This window comes from Colias eurytheme, chromosome 12 (genome assembly GCF_061535395.1).
Source record: "Colias eurytheme isolate Ceu_HAF_F1 chromosome 12, ilColEury1 Martin Lab GWU primary, whole genome shotgun sequence".
In the NCBI taxonomy this organism is placed as follows: domain Eukaryota; kingdom Metazoa; phylum Arthropoda; class Insecta; order Lepidoptera; family Pieridae; genus Colias; species Colias eurytheme.
The window spans coordinates 342,047-362,750 of record NC_142991.1 but is presented as its reverse complement, the minus strand read 5'-3'; the positions used below and the strand labels follow the sequence as shown (position 1 = coordinate 362,750).

Here is a 20,704-nt window from a genome sequence, read left to right as displayed (position 1 = left end):
TATTTAGCAGTGCAATATCTGTAATTATATATTTATGAACAAATAATTACATCAGATTTAATAATCGCAATTATTTTGAATGTACATATGAATAAATGATTTCATCATAGTATTAATAATCACAATTGTTTTATTTCCCATTTGTTGCAACCCTTGCGTATTTTCGTGTGACAGCGTAAGTACCTACGCTGGCGGCGGCATCGCGCGACATCAAAGGCGTTTCCTTACTGTAGGAAATAATATTGTAATACTGTGGTATAACCTTACGATATTTAGAAAATAAATGGCATACTTATACATCAAAGTATACCATAGGCGTATCCTGTCGTTTTAACTTTTAAGTATATCGTGAAATGCACATAAAATGGGTGATCGAAAGCTGTTTTAGTACATATACCTACTTATAAATATGTAAAGAGAACCTAAATTAAAAATTCCAATCCATGATCTTTACAAAACTGTACCATTATAAAATTTATAAATCCGATAAGATGTAGCTAGTCCCTCCTAACATTGAAAACGTAAGCTCGAGGGATTATCGACGAGGAATCGCAAACGAATAACATGTGAAACAAGCGTGAAATTAAAACCAACTTCTAATATCATCAAAACATATTACAATGTTTGGATAAGTCGCTAATGTAGCGTAACGCGTATCAATTTTGAAAGGAATAAAAAATAATATTATTTGTACATTCTTGTTTTTGTAAGGTTTTTAGCAAAGACGGTTTTTTGATTCTTGATACGTCCGTAAACTATCTCTGTCCATACTATAGCAACTGCTTGCTTTTTGCAAGGTGCTACACATTCTAATAGTATTACAATTTATAAGAAACGAAAATAGGTTCTTATAAGCATTACAATATTTTTTATTTTCTTTCAGTGTATAAATCTAGGATATTTTCACAACCAGACACGTGCAAGTAGACGAATATATTTAAACTTGAAATTTTTAAATAATATCTATTTCTACATCTCTCTCCTCAAAATAAAACACAGCATAATTAATATTTTCACCATGTTTTTAACTATGCTGGTTAAAATAGTTAAAAACAAATGCAGCATGATTTCGTTCCTTTAATAATCAACCTGAATGCCATCTAGCGGTGATTGCACTCATTTACTTGCATTGCTGTCGCGTAAATTCCACTTTTCTTTTGACTTACTGCTAACTAGGTTCTTAGTTCTTAGTAACGGGGGAATGAGGCTAAATAAATTCTAAATTACGTTGTCTCGCCCTGGGAAATGTGTGAAGTCGATTGTTTGTTAAACATGTTTGTACATTGATATAGCTATTGAAAAATTCATAATCGATAATACGAATCACATGTCAGACTGATGGTATGTTTGCCTTATAAACTGCTTAATTCGGAATTGTTTTTAATATGTAGATGCATGGTCTGCATGGATGGAAAAGAACCTACCCACTGACAACGTTAAATAACTCAAAAGGTTTTAATTGACATCACACAACAAATCTAACCATCGTATACCTCTAGATAAAATTTAAATAGCTTCTGTAATCTATAGTTTATAAGTACTAATATTACGAAACTAAAGACTTTATTTAGTTGACTTTGTCAGGAACAATTGAACCGATTTATATATTTATTCCAGTTTTTGATAGCTCATTTATCGAAAAAGGCTTTAGGATCACGCTAAGACTAGAGCAATGCGAGTAGAACGCGGTGTACAGTACAGCTAATTAATACGAATAAAAGAACAATTTAAAATCTCATATACGAGTAATACCACGGGTAAAACTAGTATGAAAATAAAGTTGCAGTAAGCGCAGCACGCAGCACACGTCTCGAAAACCATCCCAAGTTTGCGATTTGTTGAAAACTTTAAGTAAAAAGTAACGAAGGCTTGTGATTTTGTTTCTATCCGCTCTTAGTTTTGCGCTGGGACCGACAATACAATAGTTATTTATATCTGTTTTAATACTTCATTGCTCAAAACACTAATTATAAATGAAAACAATTGGTCTTATCGCTATAGCGATTTTTTTCAGACAACCACAAGTTCAGGGAGAAAAAGTGAAAGGATTCATTCAAGATATCTGAGGCATATTCTATCAGCATGTACCTATTCAATAAAATTCGCTAAAGACTAGTTACTTTACTCAATTTCGAATTCATCCAGACTATTGTAGTAAAGTTGGTGACGCTGAACGACGCGGGTCGCATACGTCCTGGCCATTGTCATTTAATGCGATTGAAGGGATGAGCCTGAAATAATATGTATATGCATAACTAAGGATTTACGTATTATCATATCATTTAAATGTATCTATTATTCTTAGAATTGTTGCAATTATCATACAAATATCCCTATTTTCAAGCTTTGTTTTTGACAGAAACCTTCCGCTCCAAAGATACGGCTTTTATAATTCGCCAATTATAATTTATAGAACAGAGAACAGCCTCCAATGACATGTTTCTATGTCACGAATAAAAATACAAACAGAAGACATAAAATGAGAACCTCATTTAGGAAGCAAAAAATAATAGCACGCTCGCGTCAAAGCATAAAATAAATTACTTATGCTGTAATTACAATTAGTTAATATTTAATGTACTTTAGCAATATCAAACAGGCGAGTTTACATTTTGATAGGAGACCTAGAATCGGTACATTGTTATATTTCACACAAAACACAACCTTATTGCGGCGCAATAAGATCGAATGTGTTCAGATAGCGGTGTTTAATAAACATATTAGGTTGTAAAGACAACAAACGCAAGGAAAAGTGATTAAATTTCTCTTTTACGTGAACAAGCATTTAATTACTTCTTAGTAGCTAATTTAAATTTATTGCTGTTTCATAAACCATGTATTCTGGGAAGAAATGGCAGAAGCGTAGATATATGTATTTCTTAAGTTTTTAATTCCTTATAGAGGTATTGAGTCTTGATTCCAAACCCGCTTGTACTGAGAAAACCCAATGATATATTCATGATTAACACGATGGTTTACGGGCTAGTGATCTAATTAAATAGTTTTTAAAGCCTATTAAAGATATTTAGGTATCATTCTCTCATAATCTTTTAGTGTACAAGGTGTACACCTATATATATTACTAGCGGTCCGCCCCGGCTTCGCCCGTGGTACATATGAAAAATAGATGTTGGCCGATTCTCAGACTTACCCGATATGCACAGAAAATTTCATGAGAATCGGTCCACCCGTTTCGGAGGAGTATGCAGACTAACATTGTGACACGAGAATTTTATACAGGGTGTCCCACTATTGGTATACTAAGCGCGAAGGGACTTGTAGTTTTACATACACTGATAACGTAAAAAATACTTAAACAACAAAATTACGTCAAAAATTTTTTGCTAAATTTTTCCTGAAAATCCATATTTTCTTCTCTAACTTCGCGCAGCCGGCATATACCGCTTCTCTAATATGAGCATTTTGTCTATGAAAACATAATCTTAACGATAGCTCACGTGCTGGTGGCAAAGTTGGGCGGGTTGCTTGTTAGAGGTGTACGCATAGAGTTTTAAGAATTCATCTATTTGAAAAAAAATGCGTCTGGAATTTTATAAGTATTTTTTACGTACTCAGCATATGCAAAACTATAACCTCCTTTGAGCTTAGTATACCAACAGTGGGACACCCTGTATATAAGATATTCAAATTCGAACCTTTATGTATTTACAAAATTATTTATATATAAGCAGTTTTGAATCGTGACGTAGAAAGTGCCTTATAAAATTCTTACCGAATTGTTATTTATTTTCATGATTAAAAAATGTGAATCAACCTTTAATTTAAAAAATCGTTACTCCAGGAGACACGTGTTTCCAAACAAAATGTATATCTAGATTTAAAGGTTACCAATAAAAGGGTCCGATAGGAAAGTTCCGAACAACCGCCAACCAAAAACTAATTTGGCCCTAGTTCTGAAGGTCGGGCCAAAAGTTACGGACACCTGGTGACTTTGTTAATGCAATTTTAAAGTAAGTTTGTGTTTGGGTAAACAGTGGTATAATTACGGGATTCTGATGGTTTATAACTCTTTATACTTAACTCTTTTATATAACTATACTACTACTCCTACTATATACTACTATATATATACTACTACTATAACTCTTTTTACTGTGTGAGAATGGGAATTCTGGAACTTCTTAGCCTATGTTGTTCTGTTTATTTCGTTAAAAAAGCATAGAGGATAATCTATGTATTTTATTTGAATATTCAATATTATGGGTGAAAAATATAATTATGTATATCGGATGGGCAGACACTAGAACGTGGAAGAATTTTATCAGATTATGTATTGATATTGTAAATATTCTTTCGTGTGAGAATTAAGCATAGTAAATCAATGTTAATCAAATTAAATCAGTACTTTTTGTTCGAAAAATCAATAAATTTTTCTATAGAATATAGATCCTTATCCAATCAAGCCTTTCCATTTATCATGTTGTTTAAATAAGTTAAGATTCTAATTACATAATTGATTTAAATCACGTCAAACTTCAAGTTATTGATGAATTTCCAAATAGACTGGGGTAGAAGCCTTTGAAAATAATGAAAAGATAAAAAAAATCGCAGTCGGATGAAACCCATTAGAAAAGGAGGGGAATATGATAAAAATGTAAGGAAAAATAAATTACGGTCAATCCGAGTTCGGGAAGCGGGAGGGGGGAGCTTTTAAGAGAAAAAAATGGTTTCTCTCGATTTCCGACAAAACTACAAGTCCTATAGAAAAAAGTTCAATGGCAAAGTTGTAGGTAATTAAAAGTTCTACAACTTTTGTATTCACAATTTTTTCACATAACCTAAAAATTTAGGTGAAAAATTCAAAAAACCAAGTTTTTGGTCTTTTATTTCTATCTACTTCAAAATTTATTTTTTTTCTACGAAATTTGGTGGAAACTTACTTTATTATGTCCCAAATACACTGTAATTTATTTGATGGAAAATATTTATTTTTTCGCCTTATTTTGAAATTATACCAAAAAAACAACCTAATTTTCAATCGAAAAGTCACCCGTCAAAATATCAGCTTTTTTCAAAAACTTGGGGTGCCTTTTATTCATTGAAATCTCTACTTTCATATGGTGTAAAAAAAAATAAACACCACCATAGTAAATGTTCTCAGGAAATGCATACAAACAGTGTGATAATGAGCTTTTACTAAATCAGGCACACTTCTTGAACTCTATATCTTCTCTTGTATCGGCTTTTCGGTAATATTTCAAAAGAAAAATAATTATCTGTTCTAAGTTTAATATTTTACAGCATATTCAAAAGCAAAATGATGTCGATAAAAACATTTCAGGTAGTTCGAGAAGTGTGCCTGATTTAGTAAAAGCTAATTTTCAGACTGTTTGTATGCATTTCCTGAGAACATTTACTATGGTGGTGTTTATTTTTTTTACACTATATGAAAGTAGAGATTTCAATGAATAAAAGGCACCCCAAGTTTTTGAAAAAAGCTGATATTTTGACGGGTGACTTTTCGATTGAAAATTAGGTTGTTTTTTTGGTATAATTTCAAAATAAGGCGAAAAAATAAATATTTTCCATCAAATAAATTACAGTGTATTTGGGACATAATAAAGTAAGTTTCCACCAAATTTCGTAGAAAAAAAATAAATTTTGAAGTAGATAGAAATAAAAGACCAAAAACTTGGTTTTTTGAATTTTTCACCTAAATTTTTAGGTTATGTGAAAAAATTGCGAATACAAAAGTTGTAGAACTTTTAATTACCTACAACTTTGCCATTGAACTTTTTTCTATAGGACTTGTAGTTTTGTCGGAAATCGAGAGAAACCATTTTTTTCTCTTAAAAGCTCCCCCCTCCCGCTTCCCGAACTTGGATTGACCGTAATTTATTTTTCCTTACATTTTTATCATATTCCCCTCCTTTTCTAATGGGTTTCATCCGACTGCGATTTTTTTTTGTTTCAAAAATTATCTACTCTAGTCTAAAAGGAGGCAGACACAATTAAAACTAATCAAGCAATCAACAGTTAGTCTGCTTTCAAAGAGTTTCGCGATTAATGTTTTCATTTATTCGCCTTTCAATCCGGGGCCAGACAAGAGAACACGGCCAAAACAAAAAGTCGTTCATACAGTCGGTTGTCGTCGGAAGTGGCGCAGTTTCAATTAATCCGGGTTATAGCGGGTTATAGCCCGCAGCGCCTTTACAGAACAAATCTATTTACGGAAAGGCTTTTTATTGAAATAGGTATAGGGTTTTTTGATGTTTTTTTGTGTTGCGCCTGGGTTTTCGAAACGAGCTGTATTTTTAGCGCGTCTCGTTTCAGCGAGCCTTAATCTGGGTTTTCAGGGAGTTTTATATGTTTTACATGCTTTAAATTGTTTAGGGAATTTTGTATATCTAGCCGTGAATATGTTTTTAAAATTTTAATCATAAGTGGGTTACAATGAGCGATTCATAGGAATTATCATTATGAAATGATTAGTTGGTATTTACTATTTAGTATTTACTATTTATTCATTACTAGCTTTCCGCCCGCGGCTTCGCCCGCGTTTTCAGAGAAAAACCCGTTCCCGTAGGATTTCCGGGATAAAACCTATCCTATGTCCTTTCTCGGGTATCAAAATATATCTATACCAAATTTCATGCAAATTGGTTCAGTAGTTCAGGTGTGATTGAGACAGACAGAGAGTTACTTTCGCATTTATAATATTAGTATGGATTCTCTAAATGTAAAAACGTACCTACAAGGCCACTTCATTTATCTCTCTTCCATATAATTAAAATTATTATAGTGTGATAACAAATTAATTAGTTTGTAATTTTAAATGTTACTTGTAAGTATTTTACAATACAAATTTTTCAAACAATAACCTAATGTACCTTTAAATAGTGAGTTTTAAAAACTAAGACGTCACAGATTACACACATTACATATGGCACACAACATTAGTATACATTACAGCAATCGGTACGCCATTTCTCTCACACCGGCTTCACTTTAGCAGCGATGTATATCGTACAGCGAGTAATGCGTATTCGATGCTTGCCCGGAGCAGTGCATAAATATCGAATTACATTGAAGGTTTTAGTTCCGATTTAGTTTTGATATTTTATCAAAAATGGCAATAAGATATTTTCAATTACATATATTATTGTTGGTTGATTTAGTATTTATTAGTGCGAGTATCATTACTAAAAACTGAGAATTGACTGGTTAATGGTATACCCTAATTAATAAATCGTGGTTTTAACCGTAGTAAATGTATATTTAAACGTAAATGAAATTGTAAAATCATAGAAAGATGATCGTACATTTTATGTATTTTAAAATATTTATAGATTTTGTACTTAATTTGACCTTCTTTTTCTTTTCCAGGTAAAACAAAACATCCATTTATACCGAGATATGTGTGGAAAATAATGAAGAATTAGTAAGTAAGAGACGGTTTATTTAATAAGCATTTCAAATTATACTTTTCAAATATTATTGTGATTATCCGATATTTTATATTTTGTATTAACATTTAACACCATATTTCAGTACAGATAACGCAAACAACTCATTTTATGAGACACAGTCTGGACCAAGAGTGATAAAAATGAGAAGAAAATAATAAATACAAATAACAGATGTTTTACCCAGCTGGCATTATTGAAACAATTAATTAAGAATTGCATAATAAGCCACTATGAAATTGAATGCATTCTTCATTATTATGGAAGTTATTCCTTTAACTCAAGTCTAGCAGCCGTACAAATAAACGAGTTATAACATTTTATGCAAAGAATAAACTAAGAATAAGGAAAAATCATACAAATAAACACGAAATAAATGTAACCTAGTATAACTTCGTAATAAGTATTCATACTAATGCTATTCCGTCCTTATTACGGCTACCACCCTAGTATAAGTCTGACATAACCGAGTTATAACATATCTTTTAGTACATTGTGCTGTGTTTTACAAGTTTTAGCAGCAATTTTCAGCCTAAATTTGAGATACTAGCAATGAGATTAATACGAGAAGTAGAAAAAGTTGAGCAAATTAATAATTTCATTACGTACCTACCTATTGAAATGGAAAATTTTGTATGAAATGTCAAAATATACGAAATTATGAAAAACCCTTTTGATATGTATAATGATTTATTTATTTACAACATGCGCCAAACCATACATACATAAAACTTATTTCTAAACTTATCACAATAATATACACTTTCGTTGAAAATATAAATCTTCTAAGCCTGGAGTTGTATGTTTTGAGTACCAGTTATTTGGCAACTCTCTATCTCAAGGTGGGTTTATCTTCTGTTCTCCAGATATTGAATAGCGTTCTCTTTCATTTGCTTGCATATTTAATGATATATTTAAATTGTATGATGTACGTATCGTATGATGAAACTTCACAACAAATTCGACAAAGTCAAACGAGCGTCAGCAAAATGACAGCACCAAGGCTTAACCGTAGACAATTTCAATGTTTTTCATAATTTTGTGAATGAATTGCGACGTTGCCGCTTCGCGCCTATTGCATAGCGTGAGCATAAATACATCGACGTTATTCCAAATTTATTTGTAAGAAATTTTGACATCCTTATTCTTTATTTATTCTTATCATATCTATGCATTGCATAAGGTTTGAATAAGCAAGTTTTTATTTGTACGGCTGTAGGAGTTTTAATCGAAGTAGGGCGTAGAGCTTAGCTCTAACAGGTCAATGGGGTCTTATCAGAATTGCAGTTTGATTATAGATTAGCTTATGTTTAAGTACTTTACACTTTAAATGCCTTGTTCAATCGTGGTTTTGTTTAGGCCGAGAGGTCACGGGTTTAAGAAGATAATTACATATTATATGAATGTTTTGATGTTGTAATTTCGTTGTAGCTTCCTGGAGTAGGTTTTGATGAAAAATACTTTCAATATTTACTTAACGCTGTATTTCTGATAATTTTTTAATTTTATTTTTCTGGTCAAAGATGTTAGGAGGATTTAATAATATTATTAGGATTCCATCGTACTTGTGAACAGTTTCTTTTGTATGAGGTAACATTTTATAAATATGTGTTTTTGTTAATTGTTACTTGACTTTCAAGAATGAATGTCAGTAGGTACAGTATTCTATAAAAAGTATTTTCACTGTAGGTACAAGTGGTGTTATGAATATGTATGAGTTATTATCAGTAAAGTTTTCCTTTATACTTGCATTGGCAATATTAAAACAGTTCTAACGTTATAAACTAAGGTGGTTATCAAGAAGTTAGAATATTATGTAAATATGTAGTTAAAATAAATGTAAACAAAGTTGTATGTACATCAGCATTACAGTCAGCGCCTGCGTGTTATAAATTTAAGATTAGTTTTTCCTTAATTAAGATTATATTGTCTGGAATAAAATCTATACTAATATTATAAAGCTGAAGAGTTTGTTTGTTTGTTTGTTTGAACGCACTAATCTCGGGAACTACTGGTCCGATTTGAAAAATTCTTTCGGTGTTAGATAGCCTATTTATCGAGGAAGGTTATAGGCTATATTTCATCACGCTACGGGCAACAGGAGTAGAGCCACGGGGGTGAAACCGCGCGGAGCAGCTAGTACAATATAATAGCACCAATGTTCCTTTCTTAGTTCTTTTTATCCACTTCTGGACTCTGGTAAACATATAAGAGGAAAGCGACGAATGATACAATTTGTTTCAAACTTAACTGCTCAAATATATTGAGGTTTTCTGGCGCGATAACTGTGGGTTAAGACTTAAGCCGTAGTCACACACACACATAATATGTTTATGTGTACTATTATAAGTTCAATTATTTAAAGTATATCTGTTTTTGTGTAAGCGGCACACAATTTTTATGAAAATGGGTTAATTTACTTATACCATTAGCTATTGGTCTAACCCGTCTAAAATTAGCATCTCAAGCAAATTATAGCACAAAACGATTTACGGTAGGTACAAGCTGTCGCCACTGTTCAGCTAAATACCGTTTTAAATCTCCCTTTTTTATGCTCACGCATTTTTCAAAACTTGAATATTACAATTGCACATAATATTAAATATTATACAATATTTTTTTTTATCTCATCTCTGTATGGACGTGCCCTAATAGCGACTCGTTTAAAGGCGTTAGTATAATGGGACCATTTCTTACAAAAATTCAACTAAGTTTAGTATTATCTCACACTATTATCAGTTGCCTTGCGTCGTTGGTAATTTAATATTTAAAAGTATAATTATTAACGTATTTTTGTGTATAGTAGGTACTTATTACTCATTTACGTACACGTTATGTGTATTTAAACAGTTTTTATTAAGTATACTAAATGTTAGTTTTAGTAACGATATTTTTTTTGTATGTTTTTTTTCAAATGGCCATAAAGCGAATTGATGTTAAATCGACAATGCTTAAAAACATACTGCAAATTTTCTAAATTAAAGCAGTTCGTGATTTGCTCATATGTCGATAAAACATGTATGTTTTTTATAAATTTAGATTATAGCAAATAAATCTATTTTGTATGACACGAACAATGGGTTTAAAGTGATAAATTAATTGTAAGGTAATGCAGCTAATTATCGGCTTCGTAATTGAGCGATCGGCTTACAAAATGTGAGCCCTGATTGACATGGCCTAAAAGTGGCTTACCGTTGGTTTTGGTTTGAACCTTAATCATAGCTAATAGAGTATAAATTTAAGTAACAAAATTTATGCTATGTGTTATTTTTAATTTTCACTTCACAAGGCTTTTGTAATGTAATATTTACGACCGTATTAAAGAAAATTATAATGTGGGAGGTTTTGATCTACTAAACAATTAGTAGGTACATTCTAGGATCAGGATTCTAGTCCAAATTAATCTATCAATTCAGAATGAATTTAACGATTATCACATGTGTTCAACTGCACGTGTTACAAATTACAATCAAACACACATTTAACACATACCTATGCATTCTAATTTCTAATGCGCAAATGACTGCGGGAGAAGGCTCATTACTACATAAATGTGCAAATATTATTCATCATTTTAACAAAAAGATAAAACGTTAAATGTATTTCAGTAATGATATATCCAAAAAATTAACGAAGTGGATAACAACCAAATAAAGTCAATAATAATGTACAGAAAGGACTTTAGCAAAACGTGGTCATATTAAACCTTATAACCTTCATATACCTACTGTGTTATTTATCTGAATATTATGAAAACAAACAAAATCCAAACGTTCGGAGCCAATTGAACCGTGAGAATACTTTCTCTGCCTTTCATGTAACATAGTTTCTTATAATCTACCTCGTTTGTAATCACTAGGAAAACGTAAATATAGTTTATGACAAGTAATCCGTTCTGACATCGTTCTAGTAATTTTTAACTTTAAAATACCATAATATATGTGTGTTTTATTCGGTTTGAGAAAATCGTTGTGTATGAATAAACATGTATTTTGTATTGAAATCGTTTAAATTATTTAGGATTTAATTTAATTTATTTCACGTTTTCCCCTCAAAAGGATTGTAATTATTTTCAGAAACATTTGTTCTCGTTGTTAGATTAAAACATTCTAATACAAAAATAGCATTTACATACAAAGCTTTTGACATTTAAAATAATTAATAAATATAAAACGAGATCAAACATGATGAATGTGGAATAATCTTCAGTTGCGAAACAATCGATTTGCGTCAACTAGTTGCCCAACAAGTTGAGCGATGAGTTGACAATTTGGACGATTCGGAACGGTCTGCAAATGAACGTGCAAATGAATGCCGCAATTGTAGCATTTGGAGCTAAATTATATTGTTCGGTTTATCCTAGCTTATAAAATTGTTACTGAAATGTGAAGGATGCTGTGTTTATTTGTTAAAATGGAGCTCCTTTCCCTTGGTTTGTTATTCTATGTATGACCTGATAGTTGATACACGGATTCTTATGCTCCTAAACTAGCGGTCACCCATCACTGAACTGACCGCACTATACCACGTTTATGGATAGTTCTGTGTTAATTGAAATTAACCTAGGCTATAGGATGAGGAGATATATATGTTCGTTTATTGTTTTTTATTATAAATTGACTATTTATTTTCGCCTACAGCTTTTCTCCTGCAGATAGAAAATGCCCTATATGCATTCATCCTTACAATTGCTTTCGTGTACTGTAATCAAAATTTATGAACAAAATATATTCCGTTCCGTTCTTCTTTTTATTGTTTTCAATTCATTCTGTGTTTTGAAAAAACTATAAATATTAATTAAATCAAAAATTCCATTGACACACGCGAGTTTGATCATCTACTTATTTTGCATTTAAAATCAATCGCGTGAGGTGATTTAGGACAAAATATTATAACAATTATAGCTATTTAGTTACCTATTTATTATTTTATTTAATTAGTGTCGGGTGTCTTAGTATTTTAAAGATTGTAAAAAAAAATAGTATATTTATACTTATGTAATAAACAATATTTTTAAGGCTCTATTATAACGTCAAAACACATGTTAGACCACTCTTATACTAGGTACGTTTAGACATGGTACCCCTTTATTTTGATGTCGGTTAAAAAACAAAAAAATACCCATATTCTATTATGTACCTATTGTGAAAAAAAACAAAAGAATTTAATTTTCCACCTACTCTTGACATTGAAATGTCCGGTCGATCACATCAAAATTAGCATATCACTTTATGGTTAATGCACGTGCGTGTCTTACTGATTTATAGGTATATTTATTTGTTTTTTTTTTTAAGTAGGCGTGACTCGCGGCTTTGTCTATTTTATTTATTTCATTTTGAACAAGCTAGAGCCGGCGCGGCGGATTCACTCGTATTTACTCTGTTAAACAATATATATGTGTAACCAGATTATTATGTATCTCTGTTACGAATTCCATCTAAATTCGATCATCCGATTTTACGTAGGATGTATAGGAAGTCAAGAAACCATTTTGAATTAAAATTGTAACTGTTTTGTTCATGTTTTGTCTTTAAATAATAATCTGGGACATTATAGTTGTAGCACTTTTCTAGACTTCTTCTTAGTTGAGCTATTTTATTTACATACCTACTAGCTTTCCGCCCGCGGCTTCGCCCGCTTTGTCTAAAACATAATAAATTATATACTAAAACCTTCCTCTTGAATCACTCTATCTCTTAAAAAAAACCGCATCAAAATCCGTTGCGTAGTTTTAAAGATTTAAGCATACATAGACATAGGGACAGAGAAAGCGACTTTGTTTTATACTATGTAATGATAGAAAAAAACAACACGAAAGAATGGTAAATTGTTTTCACCAAAAGTTAAAATATAAAAATACTTGTAAAAGTTAGGCAAGAAAAGGGAAAAACTCAAAGAAAAGATCCCTCAAAGGGTTTCTATTTAAAGTTACGTGGGAATTCCTCGAAATACCAATGAAAATATTCAAAATTCGTAACATATGTTGGTATGTGTTATTTCCTTATTGCAATTTTGAACCGTAAATTGTACATTATAGGGTTGTTTTTAATAATGGCAAGAGAGGCTTAAATGTTTATAGAATTCAACGTGAATTCATTATTATTATTTAATCTTGAGGTGAGATAGCATAATTACAGCAAAATGTGCAAAAAACAAACAAAATAAGTTTAATTCAACTTATGTAATTAAATTAATTTATGTTACTTTTATAATGGGAATATACTTTGATAATTTTTACATCTCCCTGATATAAACTAAACTAGAATATAAGCTATATTTTGTTATTATATTACCTATATACGTAAGTATAATATATGTAGCTATATGTTTTTTTTATGATTCTTTGTTTATTTGAAAGCCTCCCATGTGAATCCCATCCCCATCCAAATTAAATATGATCCAGTTCTGCAAATATAAAGACGGCTTAGATTAAAAAAAAATATATATACAATTGTTATTTTTAATTACCGTCTGGATGACCTTTGCCTTACAAGACCTGAGAAGGAAGTCGTGATGAGGAATAAATATGAATAAATTAATAATTTGGATCACGTGGTATCTCGGTGCCGGGTACTGAGCGAGTGGCCTTGGGAGATGCACTTAAATCTTATGCAATATTGTTATGGGATCGGATTGCTAATGTGTCTGTATATGGGATGATTATGATGCTTCGAGAACCTTTTATTGTTAGTTTATTGAGATTATTTTTAAGTTTTGCAGATTTATGTGTGGTGAAGTAACAATGCTTCTATAGTATGGGGTTTCTTAAAAAGGATATTTCGTTTATAAATTTTATAATTAAGCAAGATTTATGAATAGACTAGAAGCAACTAATATATTTCTAGAATTTTGAAGGCGAACCCGTAGGCAAAATAAAGTTTGCTCATGTGTTTCATTCAAATCCTCCCGTAGTTTTTTATAAAGAGTTACCAACACACATCCATCCATCCTCACCATATTTCGCATTTATATTTGCATGACTTATAATACTTGTATTCACAACCAACTAAATCTTTATTTTTAGATAAAACAAATTAAGAACCTACAAAAATTCAAACAATTGTCGCCATTGCCACGTGCATTATAGCAAAAGGGATCGTATAATTAAAACGTCAAACACATTTTCTGACAAACAGCTATAAATAAGGGATAATCAATGTTTGGGATAGGATCAATTGTTAATTTTGTTTCATTAAATATTTATATTTAGGGTGATACGTTAAGTTATATGACCTATGATACGTTAAGCTATATGACGACCATTTGAAATTATATCCTTTAATTATTCTAAAATCTACATCTAAGAGTATGCTTGTTTGCTTGAATGCGCTAATCTCAGGACCCACAGGTCTGTTGAAAGATTGTTCAGTGTTAGATAGTCCATTTATAGGTTGCATATCATCCCGCTAAGACCAATACGCGCGGAGCAATGCGGGTAAAACCGCGGAGCCGGTATACAAAAACATGTGACATCTTCAAACCTGTGTCCTTGCAGTTTATTATTAATTATTATACATTACCACATTAAAAACTTTATTACTATGCAAGTTAATTATATGAAATTTGGGATATAATGCTATTTAAATCGTTAGCTAATTATAAATATAAGTGAATAACTAATTCTCGTTAAACGTTCGTGTCTCATTCTAATTATAATATGAATTTCAATACAAATTATAATAATGACAATAGCATGTTATTTAGCGTTTAGGAATAAATACATCTCGTTGGTTTAATAATTAAAAGTCTCAATGCCATCCAGACTCCAGTAGCGAGTCGAAATTAGTTCGGTACATTGCTTCATAAATATGAATATTAAAACTTATTTAAAATTTCTTCCTAATTTACACAGCAATGTATATGGCTCAATCTTTATTTATCCCGTAGCGTGTGCTTCTTAAATATAACGCTGTACATTACTCCGTCGATATCAAAGTTTAATCTATAGGCTTTTCAGATTCGAACAACAGCAGCAATGTAGATGAACCATGGCGAAGTTGCAGTCCACTTCTTAATAACTTGTAAATGTATGTAAATTGTACCGAGACCATTAATTCGCGAAGCATTCTTGTAATTCGAGTGAATTTTCAACGCGTCATGATGAAAAATTGAAGGAATTTTAAAACCGTGGAAATGAGTTGCGCTGAATAATTTAGCAAGGCGAATTTTTTAAGTTTTAAATCGTCTGCGTTTAAATATAATTATCATTATAAACAAGTCGGTACAATATAAAGTAATAAGTACAATCATATATATTTATCCTGTCTCACGATATTTTTACATTTTTTCGCATATCTGAAATATTTATAAAATGCTATCGAAATAATAAAATAAAAATTAGTAAGCAAGCGTACATATAAGTGCGCCAATATTAATGATCTAGCAACACTAGCTTAACCAAGAAATATACTTTTGGGAGCCCGAATGGATAACGCCCTTCTTTAATTCTAAAAATCTGTATTTATTTTTATGATCTCCCAGGTGACAATACCATAAAATCTTTCTTAGAATTACACTTTTCCTTACCCATTGAATCCAACAACTATTTCACAACAAAAAATAATACAGCATTAAATCTCAACATATACCTATATGTTAACATCAGTTCGAACCCGCGACCCGAGTGAAAGTTCTGGGCAAATATTAGACGTGGCCCTTTGCGGGTCACAGGTCAAACACGAGACGAGTTATAAAATGCAGCGGGTATCAAACAGAGGCTTAATTTATATCTAATGTGCTTTTATCTTCTGGATATGTTCTGTTTAACTTATCTTCTGTCTGTCAGTTTAAATGCTAGATAATGTAGGCTATTATAGACACTAACTGCAAGTAGTGAAACTGGTCCTACGTCCTTTAATTTATTACTCCAGTACGTTAATGAAATGAAGCAAAATATTGCAAAACTTGCTTGTATTCGAATCAGATTTGCAGCTTTTAATTATAAAGATAGTTTTAGAACTTAACTAAATATAACTAGCAAAATATGTAGAAACATTAATGGCGCTTCTCAGATCCTCAGGCATCTGCCAATAAATTATTTTATTCCATCACCTATGGAATGGAAGATATATGATTCATATTGTCCATTTAAAAGAACGCTAATACTCGATTTTTGCGCCAATTTTTCCCCTCATTACGCCCGCCTCTGTCTCGTGAGAAACACGGCGATTGTAAACCAAAAGTTAGTATCTTTTTGATGCCGTCTGTGGACACAGATGGTTAGGGTTACTGGTTAGCTAATAGACAAATATCATTAACTACGCTATACATATTCTTTATTAATGTTCCTAGTTACTGGATTTCTACAGTACTGATCTATCTAAACAGAAGCAGGATCTGCTATATAAACTCTATTTCCGAGTATGGGATTCTGAGTTATTTCAATATGAGAGCCTTAAATTAGCAAGGATTCTTTATAAACATATTTGGCATCAGTTCGTCTCGACCCAGTCAACTAATTTGTTATTGGATAAGATTGTCCAACAAGCTTGGTTAGGTTTACCTTTACATATTGAGATATCTTTCTGCCGCGTTGGGTTCTTCCAACCGCTTTGATCACGGGTCGCTAGTTCATAATATAAATGCTCCAAGCATCTGTCTTAATACCAGGGCTATTGGGAAGCGGCGGAGACGGCGGAAATTAAATCAATCCCCGATATCCGCAGCTCAGCGTCTCACACTATATGGGGACTAATTCACTAGACCAAATTGGAAATATTCTGGACATCGATAAGATGTATAAAATGACTTGCTGAATTTGTGACAATATAACGAGGTAAATTTCTAAAAAAAATTCTGGCAACGACTATTTCAGCTAGCAGACTTCACTACGATTGTGTTAAAAATATTCACTTCACCTGTTATCTGCCCTAAATTACAAAATGTCAAATGAATCTAGTAACAAATGCAAGATTCAAAATTACACGATAAATCTTCTTTTAATATTTTAAAAGTACTTAATCGTAGGTAATAGTAACTTTAGGGCTGTCTAAAAAAGTAATTTATTCCAATACTAAAAGTTTTCTATTGAAAACTCACGACTAATGTACACAGATTTATACTGTATATTTTTAGAAGTTCGTTGTGAACGGAAAGTTAGCACTGAAAGCAATTTATAAGTAAGGGATCAGTAATAAACAATAAATATTATTTGTATGAAAACAATAAAACTCGACTGCTAATAAATTAGCACTAACACAATACTGATGATTACAACGACACCTCATAAGTCAAAATTGGTCCAGTGGTTTGGGCTATAGGGCGCGCAAAACAAAATAATATATAGGTACATACATATTACATACACTTGAAAAACATAACCCTCCTTCTATCGAAATCGGTTAACTACTCGTCTATGGGGACAGTTTAAATACAAATGATATAAAACAGGATAGTACTGGATCGGATAGCGTTGTCGAAGTAGATGTTCGAACAATTGATGGCAATTGTTTTATAGCGGATGTGGTTTATTCTCCAAAGTGTTAAAGGGATAGGTATAGTACTTAATCAAAGTTTGGAAGGAAATGATTTGATAAATTTGTAGGGCCAGTTATCTTAATTTAAGTTGAAATAATATCTAATCACTGATGTATATAATCGCTAAATAGACCTGAGAGCCAGGCTTTGCGGGTTTCATTGATATTATTTGTATATTTTAAAAGAATTTGGCAAATTTTTGTTTAAATGATCTTTGAAATAGCAATTAACCGTTGTCTTTATTCTTTGATGGCATAACAAAATTTTGGTATGACAGGCAAGCGAATAGGGATTCTAATTTGGATACATAATGTGTGTGGGTTTTAGCATGCGGTGTTTAATGGTGGTGTATTTAACCGGAGGTTTTACTTCTTCTTAGAATATAGATATTTTTATCTCAAAGGCAAATAAGACACCTTAAATGGATGGTATAAGGACCACCTAATGTTTTATACTAATAAAACATTAGGTACGTAAAGATAAATCCGACAATAAAATTGTCCTAATTGTCGTCTAGGTTATCTTTTGAATTTACTTAATAAAGCTGTAATTTCTTAAGAAACCTAATATTCCATACGTTTAAAATCTGAGTATAATAATATAATCTAAAGACAACTTGCTTTTCTCAAATATAATTTAATAAATGACATGCGAATAAATGGCTGTGAAATCAGATTTAATGTCAAAGTTGGCACCCATTTATGACTTCATATTACATTTCCAAACCTTGTTATAAATGATGTCGTCACCTCGACACGTTAGGATATCACAATTTAATATGATAATATCGCATATAACTTTGACTCAGAGCGTTACGACGAGAAAATTGTATTGAATAGTTGATGTTCTTAGAAAACTTGCAGGAAATAAGCTGATTGTACATCTTTTGCTAGTAATGCTAATTGGGAAATGGGAATCGTATGAACGGGAAACAGTATGTGATTTGACTTGATTTTTAATAACAATTTCATAAGAAGCACACAACATACTTATTTTGTTTACTATTGTGTAAAAGCTATGGGACTTCCACATTCTATAGGAGGACTATACAACATTAGTTATAACAACAAATAAGGCATTGTTCACACTCACATGGAAGACATGTGATTCCAACCTTATTATTAAGCTTCTAATTGTCAACATGACTGTCAAAAATAACGCCACGTCTCATAATTTATGATGATTAATGTAACGCGGTAATTTTGCGATCTGATGAAATGTCACGTCTGCGTATTATTTGATGGATCCACAGAACAGTAAAACATATAGAAGTGCTGTAATGTCTAATTAGTATGAAAACCAGTGTCGCCAAACCCACACATTTAAACCGATAGTTATACAGTACACTACAAGTAAACTATGCCTTTGATTGGACAGCTTAATTTGAGTAAAAACTGACTTAGGTTATAAATTCAGCATTTCAATATGTACCCTAACGCACCATGTTACGGTTTATTTTAGTATAACATCCCTAGGTATATTAGCTGTTTTGTTTCTCATTGCACAGAAATTCCAAATTCGAAAACATTCAGCTACTCCACAACAGAGGGCGTTAGTTTTCGATAGATATAAATTTGAAACGCAACACATAGAGATAAGGTTGAAATTTGTGTCACTCAACATTAATGACATTAACTTGATATTTATCTGATGCTATGCTCTGAGGGATGTCAGCCTTGTTATCGATAATTCACAAATAAATATTTTTTGTGTATTTTTTTTTCTTTCTTTTATATGAGTATAGTATAATGCGTCACATTTTGGAGTATGTTTATTACTACTAAGTACGTCTTTTAATATTATTATTATTAAATAAAAAACGGAATAGAATAGTATAAATCTATATTTACAAAATACAAACAGAAAATATGCATTATTTTAAATCTTGGAACTGCTGTAGGTTTGATGTATCGGTGGCCTTTGTTAGACCGCTTAGTACTGTTCGGCATCCAGTTAACTCGTCACGTTGCATTTATCCATTTCTCTTTTAAATTAGCCTCTTTGGGAAATCTATAAATAAATTAGACAAATGAAAGCTAAGGAAAAATAAAATAAAATTTAATATTAATAATGTTTGTCTTTTCTAAAGTATCGATACTGTCGATATGCACCACAAGCATCACTAAAGCGACATTCGTTTGTTTATTGCAATAATATTCCAGAAAGTCTTGTTTGCTGTTCAATCTATAATAGTACTAATTTCTTATGGATTAAGGTTCATTTTGACTAGATATTTGTATACAATTTTGACAAATTACGACAAGCGAAGTTATAACATAAAATATAATTAAAATAAATTAAAATAAGACTTACCGACGGTATGAAATGCCTTCATTGCTGATATTATTTCGTCTGCTATCATTTTTGCACTCTTTATACCGAACAACACGTCCTAATTAATGAATAAATATGGAAAAAAGGTTTGACAGCTGACAACCGACACGAATATTTTTCTACGCACAACTGAGAGCAAGTTAGGTGATCTTACCTTACTTGTGACACGTGGGCCACGCCCACATCACACTTCTATCTACTTTACTGTTCTGTGGATGGATCCCATATTAAATTTATATCACCGTTTTAATAACGGCAGTATGTTTTAAATGTATTAAATAGAAAGAATTCTTGTTCAGCATGCGTGAAAAATGGCATGCAAGATTGCAAGACGTTGTTTTATACGATGTTGAGAATTTAAATACATGATATTTAATTTTCCGTTTATTGGTGCTTCTGAAATTGCTTTACTGATGAAGGGTAATAATCCTGATGCTCGGTAATTCACGAGTACGGTTTAATTTCAT

The 20,704-nt window shown here is 31.6% G+C and overlaps 1 protein-coding gene and 1 long non-coding RNA gene across 2 annotated transcripts in view; one reads left to right on the top strand and one right to left on the bottom strand.

Moving 5' to 3' along the window:
• Positions 1 to 20,704, top strand: part of mgl (low-density lipoprotein receptor-related protein megalin) — a 136,808-nt gene that overhangs the window by 30,161 nt on the left and 85,943 nt on the right. The gene's annotated exons all lie outside the window — the stretch shown is intronic.
• Positions 19,729 to 20,344, bottom strand: LOC149903726 (uncharacterized). The gene is made up of 2 exons (XR_016457312.1): positions 20,217 to 20,344; positions 19,729 to 19,913 (listed from the first exon to the last, which is right to left on the bottom strand). It is a non-coding gene; the product is annotated as an uncharacterized LOC149903726 (long non-coding RNA).